We start from the raw sequence: 14,535 nt of genomic DNA, 5'->3' as shown, positions 1-14,535 counted from the left end.
GTTCAAAACATGTATTTGCCTACTTATGATTCACATCTCCGCGTGTTGTTGAAATTATTCAAAATGACTCTACCATTTTTGCTATAAAAAATACTGTTTAGGTTGCTAAATCAGTTCAAAACTCGTCAAAGTACACGTATAGACCATAAAATATCTTATTTTGTATTATTTTCTTGGATTGTTTTCGTTTTTTTTTGTTACTTTGCTTGCCTATTTGAAATAAATAGTATTTTATGCAATCGTTGGATAATGAAGGTTCTTCAAGTACCGAGTGGTCTAGAATCTCGTACGTATTCCAAGATTTCATAATAAACGAGTGCATACAATACTTTTATCTGTATTTTAGTCTGTTAATTATGATTTCATAAACCATATCATAAAGGCGCTTTTTAACCGACTTTAAAAAAGAAGGAGGTTTAAAAAATTCGACTGCATTTATTTTGTATGTGTGTTACGCAATAACTCCGTTAAGCGATTTTGATTAATCTTTTTTTGTTGGAAAGAGGTTACCTCAGTAGAGGTCCCATTTAAATTTGAAGAAAATATTCGACCTCTAAGGGTGGCAAACTATGGTAAAAAAACATATTTACTGTGCTAGTAGAGACAGTGGTTTCAACGGCAACACTGATACGTTTGTCTGTTAATTCAAATTAGACGCTTATATAAGCGCTGCAGTGGCATGGCAGCCGCGTCTCTACGAATTTTAATACAATATTTAGAAGTTTTATATAACAACAAATGACATATTTTTAGCCGATATAACGCTTAACAGATATAATTAATTTATGGTATACAGTCGATTGACATATTCTTGCATGATATAAAGGTCACTGGGTATAATAGACGATTGATATAACAACTTTCAATCTAATATACCGATGGCAACACTTCAGATATAACATTCACTGAATATGATGTTGAATATGCATGTGTGAAAAAAAAATTAATATAATTCCGGTGGTGTTTAGGTGCAACGGTGAATGAACCGAATTTGTTTGCATTTGCTAGTTGGTTCGACCTCTTCTTTTGGGTTTAGGTTAGGTTAGTATATGACAAAGCAGCCAGAACCGAATTTGTTTGCATTTGCTAGTTGGTTCGACCTCTTCCTGTGGGTTTAGGTTAGGTTAGTATATGACAAAGCTGCCAGAATCGAATGTTTGCATTTGCTAGTTGGGTCGACCTCCTCCTGTGGGTTTAGGTTAGGTTAATTAATATATGCAATTAAATATTCTGCTTAAAGTTTTAATAAATATATTTTATAACACAAAAAGCACTTAAAGCTATATATACAAAAACAATTATATTTTGCGATTGTACATTTAATGGAATAAATTTTTTTTATGAACATAATGTAGGGTGCTTCAACTATTCGTAAAACGAAACATTGTGTTATATTATTTAATATATTACTTATACCATTTGTTTATTATGTCACTTAATCGTTATATCTCACGCCTGTTATACTGAAGGTTCATTATACACATTGAAATTTTTTTGTTGTTATACCGTTTGTTGTTTATATACAGTGAGTGATTATATCTTTAGAAATTATATCAAATGTTATTATACCAAGTGAAAATAGATTATTTGTTGTTATATCTTCCATTACACACCCATTTAGAAGTACAATAGCAGCACCATTGTCGTGACACGCGCGCGCCACTTTTGTAGTAACTATTAATGAAGTAAAACGTAACAATTTGAATGAGAATATGTGTAAGCACAGTACATAAACGGGCAGTACTGAGCCGGTAGGACAGAATATCAACACCACCAGGATGTCTTCCAATTTCCGTGGTTAGCAATTGCGTTTCCTAAAAGTATAACGCAGTATTGGTGATACACAAAAGTCAGTTTTTTGTTTATACCATTATTATCACGGTCACCTTTCGGTTCTTAAGAAGAATGTTACATACAGACTATCGTGCCAAAAGATTAAATGACTTAATTAAAGATTATAAGGCGTTGTTTGTCTCTACACAAAGTAATATATATTTAAATACGTAGACCTTAAACATTCGTTGGTATTATCTAATAACATGATCGATGATGGAAAACTACTAAAGTTATTACAGCAGGTGTTTAGGTTTGTTACATACGAGATTTAAGTCACAAGTCTATTGTTCGTACACAAATACTAAATAGAGTATTAACTTGGACGAATACACCACGTTCAAATTTTCACGTCTGCATGTGTTGAGCTTCACTATAAATTCGCCCAGAACATGCTAGCTGGACAAAAATATTTATTGCGATTTTTAGCTGCATGGGGTTTTCTTATTACATATTATGACTACCTAATTAAATTTTAGGGTCAGGGGACCCAACTTGAGGGAGAGAGTAAGTGGTGGTATTATGGTTAGATAAAAAAAATCCTTTTCTCATTTAAATAATAAGTATATTGTAAAAATAAAAAAAACCAAAAACGAGTATAGTCAAGTAGTGACAAAAAGCTGTAGCAGGCGCAAATTACCGATTAACTAATTAACTAATCTCTAATTCTCGGTATCGCTAATTTCTTCTGCCGAGGAATCAATTTCAGTATACTCGTAGTCATGCATGCTAACATAAGGACTGTTAGTATTTTGACTTCGATTTACAGAAAACACAAAGAAATATTCATCAGTGGCTTCATTACTGGTGAATTTTTGTTTGCGACCGGAACTGCCACTTGCTTATAAAAGTCAATGGTGTCTGTAAAGAGGAAGATTTAAGAATTTCATGCTGCGCATTCATTAAACGTTCAACTGTTTTATTTAAAACAGCTTGAAGTTAATTTCTACACGAATTTCATCCGCAAATAAATCTTCTTCAGGAAGAAAACATGCCACCTTGGCTTGCCTAAGACTATATATTGATGGAAATACCTTATGACCTGCTTTCATACTCCACTTCCGCGTTTGCTTGTAGGCGTGTCTTGTTAACTTTCAGTCCACATAATATGCCAAAGCCTGTTCCTTCGTTAAGCACTTTTGACTGTTGTTTTCACTATCACTGATGCTCTCATGGCTTTGCATTTTTCGGGACTTTCTTTAGCATCCCCAATGACAGCATCCAAGTTCCCGTGCCCAGACAGTCGCACTGAAAATTCTGCTGCAGCCACTAACTGATTAGTATCGCGGGTACTTAGAAGATCCTCAACTCTTCTCCTTTTCGTTTTATCACTGGACTCTTCAAACTCTTTGCTTGGACGTCCAGGAGTTGAAGGTACAGTGGATGCAGATGGCTTTGCGTGGCTAAGGGACACTTTAAAGATGAAGTCTATTGACGTCCACTCTTAATTTTTTTTCAAAAAGTCATCGTGACTTATCGTCGTTATATAATATAAATCATCGTGGCTTTTTGTGCGTATACCATTTTTTTCGAAATTTGAATTAAATGCGCTGATTGTCTTCTTTAGCGCTCTTGAAGAATCTTCGGTGAAACCCGAGAAGTCATATTTTGAAGATAGTAGATAGATAGAAGATAGATTCCAGTTTTCTTTGGCATGTTTAAGCCACTCCTCAAAAAGTTCTAATCTATATTTATAAATTAAGATAGTACCTACATATCTTTACCTTCAAATTCCATCACTAAAACCAACTAAAACTACTATTAAAATCGCAGTCATATATACTCGCATCAAATGCAAAATTGCTAATGATAATTAGTGCACTTACCCCTTTTCTTATATACTTACCTGATTCCCTTTATTACCGTGACCCCCAATGTAATGAAATTCTTTGAATTCGAGATTCGTGGGTTTTATCTATCATATTAGTAAACATTTTCCGAGAAATTGGATATTGACTTTTGTCCAGCTAGCTTGTTCTAGTCTGTACTGTAGTAAGCCGGGCCCTTTCACGAGGAGAGAGTTTTTGCGACTTTTAGCAAAAATGCGCGTTTGTAGAATCCGCGATTGCATCGCGACACTTGCGGTTATAAATCTCAAAGAAACGCGCGACAGCATCGATGCCGTCGTTTATGTTGAATCATTAAAATCGTGTTTGCATCGTGACTGTATCGCTAAGAGCAACTGCATCGCGACTGAATCGCTGCAGATGTGCTGCTAAAATTCGTCACGTAACCGCTCTTAGTCCGTTACGTCCACGGGCTGCCGCCGCAATGTTGATTAGGGACCTCACGCGTCTCACAAAGCTTCGTTAAACTTCTTCGACTTAAAAAAAAGTAATAATTAGTTTGGCTATTAATATTAAGCAGAGTTTTATGCTGTAAGTGTAAGTTTTGTTTAAAAATTCTGTAAATTCAAAGTTCCCAACTTTGTTAAAAAAAGCTTATTTTCACGATTTCTAGGTTTTGTGAGCGAAATCCAAAAACTTAACGTTTATAATGTTCGCTAATGATTATTTTTGTTATATTCTATATTGTAGTTTAATCAAGATTTTTAATAATAACTGAATAAGTTAGGCAAGCAAGTTATGTACGATACAATTATATACGAAGCTTGAGTTTTGTATCTTGTTAATCTTTGGTGTGCTCTTAAGTTTATTTATTATACGGTAGAAGGTCGCGTTACGCCAAATGTTATTCTTAATTCTTATCTGTAGCACGTTATAATCACGTGAATGAAAAACTAAAAATAATTAAAACTTACCTTTTACAGACTTATTATATACGTTTTGAACTTTTCTCCTTTCAGAGATGACGGTTAACGACGAAAAATAAAACAGAACTAGGTTTTTAAAATTTTTTGCACGAGTTTTCTGAATAATGTCCACTTTTAAAAATCCGAAACTTTTAACACAAAAATTTTTGTTGGTACTTTTTCAAAGAACTTTTTACGTAATTCTTGGTATAACCAGGCACTCGCGGAACGACTGTTGCTCTCGATCTGAGGTGGTGTAAATTTACAGGAAATTTACGCGCACTTTGTTCGTACGATAAAAGTGTCACTGTACTGGCCACATTGGTGGTGTTCTCCTAAAATATCGTAAACATGTTATTAATGAAATAACGAGAGCAATGTTTATCGGTCTTTTTTATCTAACGGGTCGACCCATCGGAGGAAACCGCAATGTATGTAAACAGAAAAAGAAGTTTTAAAAGGGTTACTTTGACCTGTTTTTTAGGATAGCCCATTGTACAATAGAGTTCGTACCTTACATTTCTTTGACTCAGTATCCTGTACGTGAATTAAAAAATAATAAAACTACAATAATGCGAAACTAATACTTGGATATTTTTCATTCAATACGAATTATAGCTGGAATTATTTATTTAGGGTCGTATTCCAGAACTCTACTCAATGCTCAAGTCAGGATATGAGTATGATTTCAAGCACTGGAAATACGACCCTAATGGCAAGGACTTGAGTATGATTTCGAGTGCTTTAAACCATACTCAAATCCTGACCTGAGCATTGAGTAGAGTTCTGGAATACGGCCCTAAGTCTTTTATTCAGCCGTCGGAACGAAAAAGGGCACATCTAACATTTTAACAAAGTTAAGTTACATACATATTCGTGATCAGGAAATAGAGGCCAATCTAACTCTTTTTTCTTTGTGGAAATACATATTAATAACTGTTCATGCAATAATCAGATTTTTTTACTATAAAAAGTTTTATTTAGCGTATATTACAAAGGATTTTTTTACTTAGTAATGTATGGAATTGTGTTCTTATTATGTAGTTCAATTACAATGTTATAATGCAAAAGAGACACGATTGAATACAACTGTACACTTTAGTTCTGTTTGTGAGTCAAATATTAAAAGTTACATTCACATTATTATAAGATTTATATATATTTTTTCGTCTAAGTCAAAACAGAAAATTCAGGTATTTTCGAAAACAGCTGATTAAAATACAATGAAAGTTTCTATACTTATAAAACATGTGGTTATGTATTTATAACACACAACAACACAAATAATATGAAATGTATATTTTAACTATTCTTTTTATTAGAAAAACCTAAAAAATATTTAAACACATTTATCAACGAATTTAGAATTAGCTGTTTCTGCCTTTCTTTCTTCTGAAGGCAATATTTTCCGCTTTCGCTGTATAGAATAAGAGTCCCGATTTTTTTTCTGATTTAAGGCAATCAACACACAAATTATATGTCTATAGGTGCACAAACGAGCAAGTAACAGGGTTATGGTATACAGACATTATACATTTATTAATATATCTTTATTTATCTCCACAATACAAAACAAAGTAAAATTGAAGTACAGATACATATTATTACATAATATGAGCCCAAACTAACATGGGTCTCCAGGCACCCATAATATGAACGAACATACCGACACATAGACTTGAGGAAAATGTATACCATAACCTTATAACGGAAAAATTATTGATAAGTACTTAAATAATTTTTTCGATAAAAAGTTTCAACATTTACTGTTACGATTATAATATGCTGATGTCATTGCTATTCTTTACTGGAAGAACTATAGGAGAGTACTTTTGTTCTTATACAGAGTGTAATACAAAGTGCCACCATTTACTTCAGCTGACAAATCCTATGATTGTTCGTACCACGTTAATATTTTAGTAGAAAACACTAATGTTTGGATTCGAACATGTGATCATTGATCAATTTTAAAATGAATATGTTTACTAGGAAATATAGTATATATTATTTCTTAAGCTATAGGTTAAATTTTCCTCGTGTAGAGGTCGTAAGTTCGGATCTCCAATGAACCATAATAAAATGTCTAGCAAAATGAACTAACTGATAAAAATCATATCTAACTAAGTAAGTCAAAGACAATTTATTTTTAGCATGCGAATACTGAGAAATCAAATTGAACGAACGTTAAGGCTCAATTTACACACTACGGAATGGAATGGAAGCAAATTTTTGTAACCGTAGCGTAATGAACCTTATGTTTAATGTGTAACGTTCAAACTAGAGATTGAAATTATGGTATCTAATAGTGGCTGTATTTTTTTTATGATACCAAGTGACGAGACGAACAAATCGTCGGCCTGGTGGTAAGCGATACGCCTATCTATAACAGTTACAGTACTACTCAGAGTTTTAAATCGCAAAGATCTGATGGGCACTGCCACTGCTCCCGTCACTCTGAGACATAAATCGACAAGTCCAATGTGCTTATAATTTAAAAATCCGGAACGCAGTAAAGCTCACATTACAGCTTGATGGCAGAAATAGATAAGGTGGCACTACTTCCCTGGACACAAAGAGCTCTACTAGACTTTTGAAGTAAGGAGAACAACAACAACAACACAGATAATTCAAAAGTGAACATATTTGTATAGTAGCAGTAGAGATCCTTGTGAAATAGTTCGTCCAAGGAAGTACTATGGTGGCAGTACCAATTCTGCCGCCAAGCAGTAATGCGAGCATTACCGCGTTCCGGCTTTGAAGGGTACGGCTCAATTTATATTGCGGCGGAACGGAATGGAACCGAATTTTTGAAACGATATTATACATTGCATAATGAACTTTATGGTCAATTGTGTAACGTACAAACTGGATACGACCTAAAATTTCTCGCGGAATGTGCGAGCATTCGCGAGAATTTTGCGGAAGATTTTAGCGCTTCCATTCCGTTCCGCCGCAATATAAATTGAGCCTAAAGGTGCTATTACAAGTTGAAATGACAGGCACGCGAAACTTGTCAACTTATGTGTGTAATATTGCCGCTAGTTAAATATTTTATAAAATAGGTTTAGCGCTCTTTGTAGTCGGTGGTTGCTTTAATTAATCCGTTAAGCAGTCGTCCCTTCTCCAGGTATCATAAAAAATATGTATTTAAAAAAAGGATTTATATGACTTTTAAAAATGTAAGAAAGCTCGGTCTGAGTGAAATCAGAGATTAGATAGGCACTGTGAGTGCAGCCAAACTATTCCACCTTTAGTGGTGGGCGTTCAACAATATTCATCACCTGGAAAGGCGCACTAAGAAGAATAAAAAAGGTGATATTGAGAGCTCTTTAATCGTAAACTTTAGCATAAACTAAAAACGCGGGTTCGTGGGCTGAAAATGCTGCGAAACTAAAACATACTAAATATTCTGCCTTGGAGCCGATGTACGACTTCGTACCGGTCGCGATCGAGGCGGGTCTTGGGGTTCGGAAGCTCTTATTTAAAGGGTCATCACTGCTCGGGGTTGTGACTGGTTCAGTAAGTGTCCATTGCCGTCCAGTGAGGTAATGCTGCAAGAATAATGGGAATTTTTGAGCCAGGCACGATACAGAACGGGGTTTTCTTCTGGTTAAATATCTCTTGTAAAAACTTAAAATTTATTGGTAAATGGCAGTCTATAAATTGCAAAATAAATTTATAATAGCAAAAGTACTTCAGTTCTCAAGTAATTTTTAATCAATAGCAGGATTATCGTTCTTTTTATAAACAAAATCCTACATAACATTCTTCATTTCTTTATTTCATTTTGGTTTCATTCTTCATTCAAATTTTGTGTTCCTTAACACATAATACATTTGATTTGTCCTTGACTATCCATCATATACGACTGGAAACCCTGCTATTAAGATTCTTATTATTATTTCATTCGATTCCTGCTCTCATTTGTATTATAGTATCATATACATTTACATATATCATATACTTTCGATAGTGTTCTTAGGCAGGAATTGACAGTACACCACATAATAGAAGTATGATTATTTCTATTTTTTGATACAGTGGTGTGTTGTTTTTAGAATAAACTTTATTTTCATGCATTATGACTTCATCAACAGTGTAAGAATGTTATATGCACAGGTTTGAAATAGCAGTATTTGTTCCGAGCATAGAGATGCCATAGTTTTGAGAAACTGAATATCAAGTTTAATCACTGGCTATAGAGAGAGTTCTTGCTAGTTTATAATTTTTTCTATCCCAAAAGAAAAAATCGTTTGCTTAAAGCTAAAACCACATAAGTGACATTTTACACAAAAAGTCACCAAATTATGTAACCTGTTGTTAGAAAATCACAATCTTTCTGCAGATAAAACTCTTATTGAGTTTACAGCTTTTTTGTTATTGGGTTTCAACTAAAGATAGTGATTTTCTTACCATAGCTATATCAATTAAAGACATTTTGTGAAAAATGTCACTTATGTGGTTTTACCTTTAAGCAGACGAAATGTGGTGCTCGTGCGATTTGACACAAAGAAACACAATTAATTAAAAATGACACGTCTATTCCAAAAATAAAATTATAAATGATTAAGTTCATAACAAATTGATGTGTTTTTATTGTTAATACGTTTTATTTTAGTACTTAACATTGTAATAAATTGAAACAATAATCACTATGCAGAAAAGATGGTTGAGCGATCTGTTCTACTATAGCTTTCTAATTTGTGGTTGAGTTGTTCGTCTTATCACTTGGTATTTAAAAAAAAAAAACTTAGACAAACCAGTTTAAAATGTTATTTTTAGTTTGTTGTGTACGTACATATTTTGCGGAAATGTATATTAGCAACTTTTGCCTGACGTATGAGGAACGTTTATTTTGAGCAAACGTGTTTTCTTTAATGATATTTTTATGAACTTTTATGACACCGGGAGGCGGTCCATTATTATTTTGAGCAAACGTGTTTTTTTTAATGATGCGGTGGATGAAAACTAGTATTCTTCGCCTCTGGACATTTGTAAGGACTGGAGAAAATATAACTAAGTTTCCATTTCGATCGTGTGCCTACTAGAGGGCGCCAGGGTATTGATTTTGATTTTTTTTGAAGCAGTACAGTTCCTTGTAAAAGAGTTCGTTTAGGAAAGTACCGCCACCTTACTTATTTTTGCCGCCAAGTAGTAATGTGAGCATTATTGCGAATCGGTTTTGAAGGGTAAGGATGTTGGTGAAATTACAGGCACATGGGACTTGCCAACTTATGTTTCAGAGTGACAGATGCACTGGCGACGCCCCTCAGATCGTTGTGATTTAAAGGTTTGCACACGACTTGTTCGTCCGGTCACTTGTTGTCATAAAAAAAACACCCGGGCTCTACATGATCTATCGCCCAAAAAAAATGTATTTTTTCATAAAAATAATCAAATTTTTTTGTGTAAATGTATTAAGTTTTGTGTTAGTTTCGTTAACTATATACTGTACTGACTGGAATAAAAATTCTGCCAATTAATTTAGATTTCTCTGGCAAAGACTTTATAAGGAAATTTGTACTTAATCAAAAATTTCACTACAAAAAAATGATGTCCATAAAAAAAGCATCTGAAGGTACCTAAGATACTTTCCTAGATATAATTAGACATAATTTCAGATTTCCCACATCGTTTCAGTAAAAAAAAAACAACCTGTGTAACCGAGGCATTCTATTTTTATCGTCTGACCTTATCTGCTGCAAGTAGTTTTTAGACATAACCTTTGAAATTAAAACATTCTTATCATTAAGATAAGAATGTTTTGCTGTTAATATGATAAACTGCAACTGTGGTCTACACTGTATACTTTCGTATTCATACGGTACACTCAGTCACAAGGCAACCTTTAAGATATTGACCTTCGAATAATCAATTATTACCAACTGGTATGTAGTTGTAATTGATATGATGATTGTAGCGCATTTTACTTAATGTCGTATGTGAAATGGACGTAATCGTCCATTTCACATACGACATTGTCCGACAGGAAAGTGTGCGGTCTGATAGATTTATATTTCCTCGAAAGGACAAATTCTATTTAGGAAATGAAACTTTTAAAGAAATATTCGGGTCTAAATCGTAAATAGGTCCCACGGTCAAGGCTGTTTGTCAGCCGTGTGGGACGTGGTTGCGGCTGACTATTATCCGTATGGGACTTTTAAAGGGCCCGGTACGTTGTTGGTTTGTTTGAAAAAACAACTATACGCGATTTAGATTAGAAACAAATTGTTTCGATTTCCATGTGTAACAATCGCAATAACCTAAGATAAAACTCGATAAAAACTTAAATTGTTTTTTAAAATACTAAAATATTTTTTACTTCTCTTCTTTCGTTTATTTTTTACTATTCCTGGCTGACTGAGGCAAAATCATTTAGTATATTTTTTATGCAAAAGTACTAAGTAGTAAGTAGTTTTTTAATACTTAGTTGGCGTGGTTATGTCGTAACTTTTATAATCTACATATCGCGTGACCTTGGTAAATACGAAGAAATAAAACAAAGAATAGTTTGAAATAACAAAAAACAACAATTCTGCATTTGATTAGAGTTTCTGACAACGACTTAAATTTTATCCTGTCAAATCTTAAGTCACATCTTCGGTTTAGGTCACATTAGAGATAGGTAAAGTTTAGGTTTGTCGACGCTATAATTAGACTAAAGATTGGAGTACATACTTTTATAAAGATATTCGAGTGACTACAATGGTAAAACAATAATAATTGTATGTTTGTACGAAACCTATTCTTGATATTTTGAATTATAGAGTTGGTCGCCAATGTACGTTCGATATTGTTAGTATAGTCAAGAGCACGTCCAGCTTGACACTTTGTACCTTTGACCGTTCTTATCGTAAGCGGCATACAGTTGGATTTAAGTTTTAAGTGTCAAGCTTGACGAGCTCTTGATCCTGTATGTACAATCGACTTGAAGAATAAAAGCTAGCGCAAATCGGCGGACGAGAAGGCAGAGGACATTAAATTTATCATATACCTAAAGGGCGTCCCACCGCTATGCCACATGGAGGGAAAGTACCTTAAATACCGTAGATATAAAATTATACTGAAAGAAGACTTCATTTTGATTTTAAAATCAATTCGAATTGCATTCAAAGATTTTTAAATAATCGCCTGTCTGAACCGGGAATCGAACCCGCTAAATGTGAAAAAACAAACACCTGTAATTTTACTAAACTGCTCCAAAGCCAGAACCATAAGGATTGTTTTCTTCTAAGTAGCATAGCATCCTAAATAAAAGGAAGACTTCATGGTCTTCCTTTTATCAATTCATTTAACATTTAATTTGAAATTCTGTTCAGGAAAATGAACCTGTAATAGATTTAGTTTACAGGAACCGGTGTATGGGAATGTGGGAGTTACAAACGTAAGACGTATTATTTTGAACATTCACCATGAATAAAGAAATCAACAGGAAGTGAAAATATCAAAAGGGTGAGAATTTGTATACTACTGAATGAGACACATTTTGAGCATTTGATAACTTAAATTGATTATAACTTCCAGTTAAATGCTCTTCCTATTATTTAAAATGCTATGTTATTTAGAAGAAAACAATCCTTATGATTTTGGCTTTCGATCAGTATAGTAAAAATACGGTTCTTTTTACATTTAGCGGGTTCGGTTCTCGGCTCATACAGGTGATTATTTAAAAATCTCAAGTTGTTTTTGAAATCAAAATGAAGTCTTCTTGCAGTACAATATTATATCTACGGTATTTAAGGTACTTTCCCCCTGTGTGGCATAGCCGCGAAACACCCTGTATAGTTTATGCTATTTCAATTAAAATAATTAATAAATTGCAGTGCTCTTGAGACCGACCTCGGAACATCGCGGCGCACTTCTCTCTGCATCTCAGAGCATTAAAACTTATATCTTATTTCAATTGTAATAGCATAAAGTATACATCTGCAAAAATGTCCTCTGCCTTGACGTCCATCGGTTTGCGTTGGGCCTAAGGCCGGATTGAAAGCGCCTTCAACCAATATTAGAGCAATATTACTCTGCATTGCTAATTCTCACTTACAAGAAAACATTGCTCCAGAACTATGTACTAGACACAGAACAGGTGCTACGACGTGTCACCACGTCAAGCCAACTCTATTCTTATACATATATTATGACTATGACTCACTCTTACTAATTTTGTGAACATATTTACTGCGTATAACAAAAAGATTATAACCATAACACAAATCATGATGGGGCTCATGATAACAAACAACTTTAGAACAAGATTTACTTGAAATTCGCGAGGAAAATCGTCTTATTTTTTGCCTTGAACTTATAATTATTATTTTAATCTGTTTGTTGTAATATATGAGATTAGAGGAATGTAAGTAGACACGTGGTGGTTTGTTAGCTTGTTTACTGCAGAACTGCCTGGCACATGCAAGATTGAATTACTTACTATCTACTTTAAACCCTTCCATGCTTAATTACCTTAAAAGAACGACCTTATAAGTAATTAGTCAAAATAACACTGTTTTGTTTATTAACGCTAGAGAATACAATATTAAAATAAAATGACTCAGTTTTTATGGTATAATTAAGAACATTTTTAATTCTACAAGATCAAGGGACTCTGGACTCTGGCGAACCCCTTGGCTCTCAAGTCTGCTAATTTTAAATCATCTCAGTTGTGACTCTAGAGTGCCAATGGCCGAATTTTGTACATTTGATATTCTGGTAAAAGTTAAGAGTAGTCTTATCAGTGGATAGCCATCAAGCTACTATTCAACTGCACTTGCATTTTTTTATATTCTGCTCTTCAATGGAGAGACTATAAGCACTAATTTTGCGTTTAATTCTTATTAAAGTTTTTTTGTTCTTGAATATGTGATTGTAAAATTCTCAAAAGAAGGATGGCGAAACCTGACCCAATAATTATAAAATCAATGAACAGTCGTTTTTTGCCAGTATAATTTTACGTTTTAGTTTATGCCTAGTTATCAACATATTTTTGCATAGTTTTAGAAGTCGGGAATAAAGAAATTGTAAACAAAGTATTTTACAATAAATGCAAGAACATAACGGAATTGATTCTGTTCGACCATAGATTAGGTAACGTTCTTGTACGTTTACATTACATTTTAAGCATGATTGAATGTTTATCTACCTAAAGGATGGGTTATTTTATAGTACACACATAAAATATTAAACCTTTAAAATACCTAATCAAATAACAAATTAAACAGTAATGACATACAGTAAAAAATAAAACACAATGTGACAAAAATGTTTAGACAATATTGAAATGAGAGATAAGAAAGTTAGTAAAGGAACGTTTTGACAAGAGGCCTCTTGCTACTGTCAATGTCACATTGAGGTTGAGAACAGTGTGACCATTTGTGGCAGATTTCTGCTATGTTGTCAAATTTAATTATTATTCATTTTCATAGCGGCAGAACATGTTAACGCTGTACTAAATGTGGCAGAGTTTGGCAGATTTGGGAATATTCAGCAAGTTCTGTATTATTTTTGGGAAAAAACTAAAAACTTGTTGTTTTCTGCTACTACGAAGAAACATCTGAAGCGAAATATAGGGCAATATAATATGTAATATGAAAATAAACATAACTTATATCAACCTTATAACCGCAGCTTCTACAGGCTGTAGTCAATTTGATGCTTTAATAATGAATCACAAGTATCGGTAGGTATCTTTAATATACGTCGTCAAAAACACTGAGTTGCAAAATACACGGGATGTCGCCTTCCTTCTTTCTTCGATTTCTGTTTTTTCTCTCTAGAGTGCTTACAAGTTTATGTTACTTTATATCTAAAATTGTAAAGTAAATTGACCTACTTCACTGTTTATTTTAGTTACATATGTATATGTATAGTTATAGGTTACCATGAATAAATAAAATAAAAAATTATTATTTAACATTTCATTCGATGCTGCCTTGATGGCTTCTTGCTATCGAACT

The sequence above is a fragment of the Hyposmocoma kahamanoa genome, unplaced genomic scaffold (genome assembly GCF_003589595.1).
Source record: "Hyposmocoma kahamanoa isolate Upper Pololo Valley unplaced genomic scaffold, ASM358959v1 81, whole genome shotgun sequence".
In the NCBI taxonomy this organism is placed as follows: Eukaryota; Metazoa; Arthropoda; class Insecta; order Lepidoptera; family Cosmopterigidae; genus Hyposmocoma; species Hyposmocoma kahamanoa.
This window is presented reverse-complemented; position numbering follows the sequence as displayed.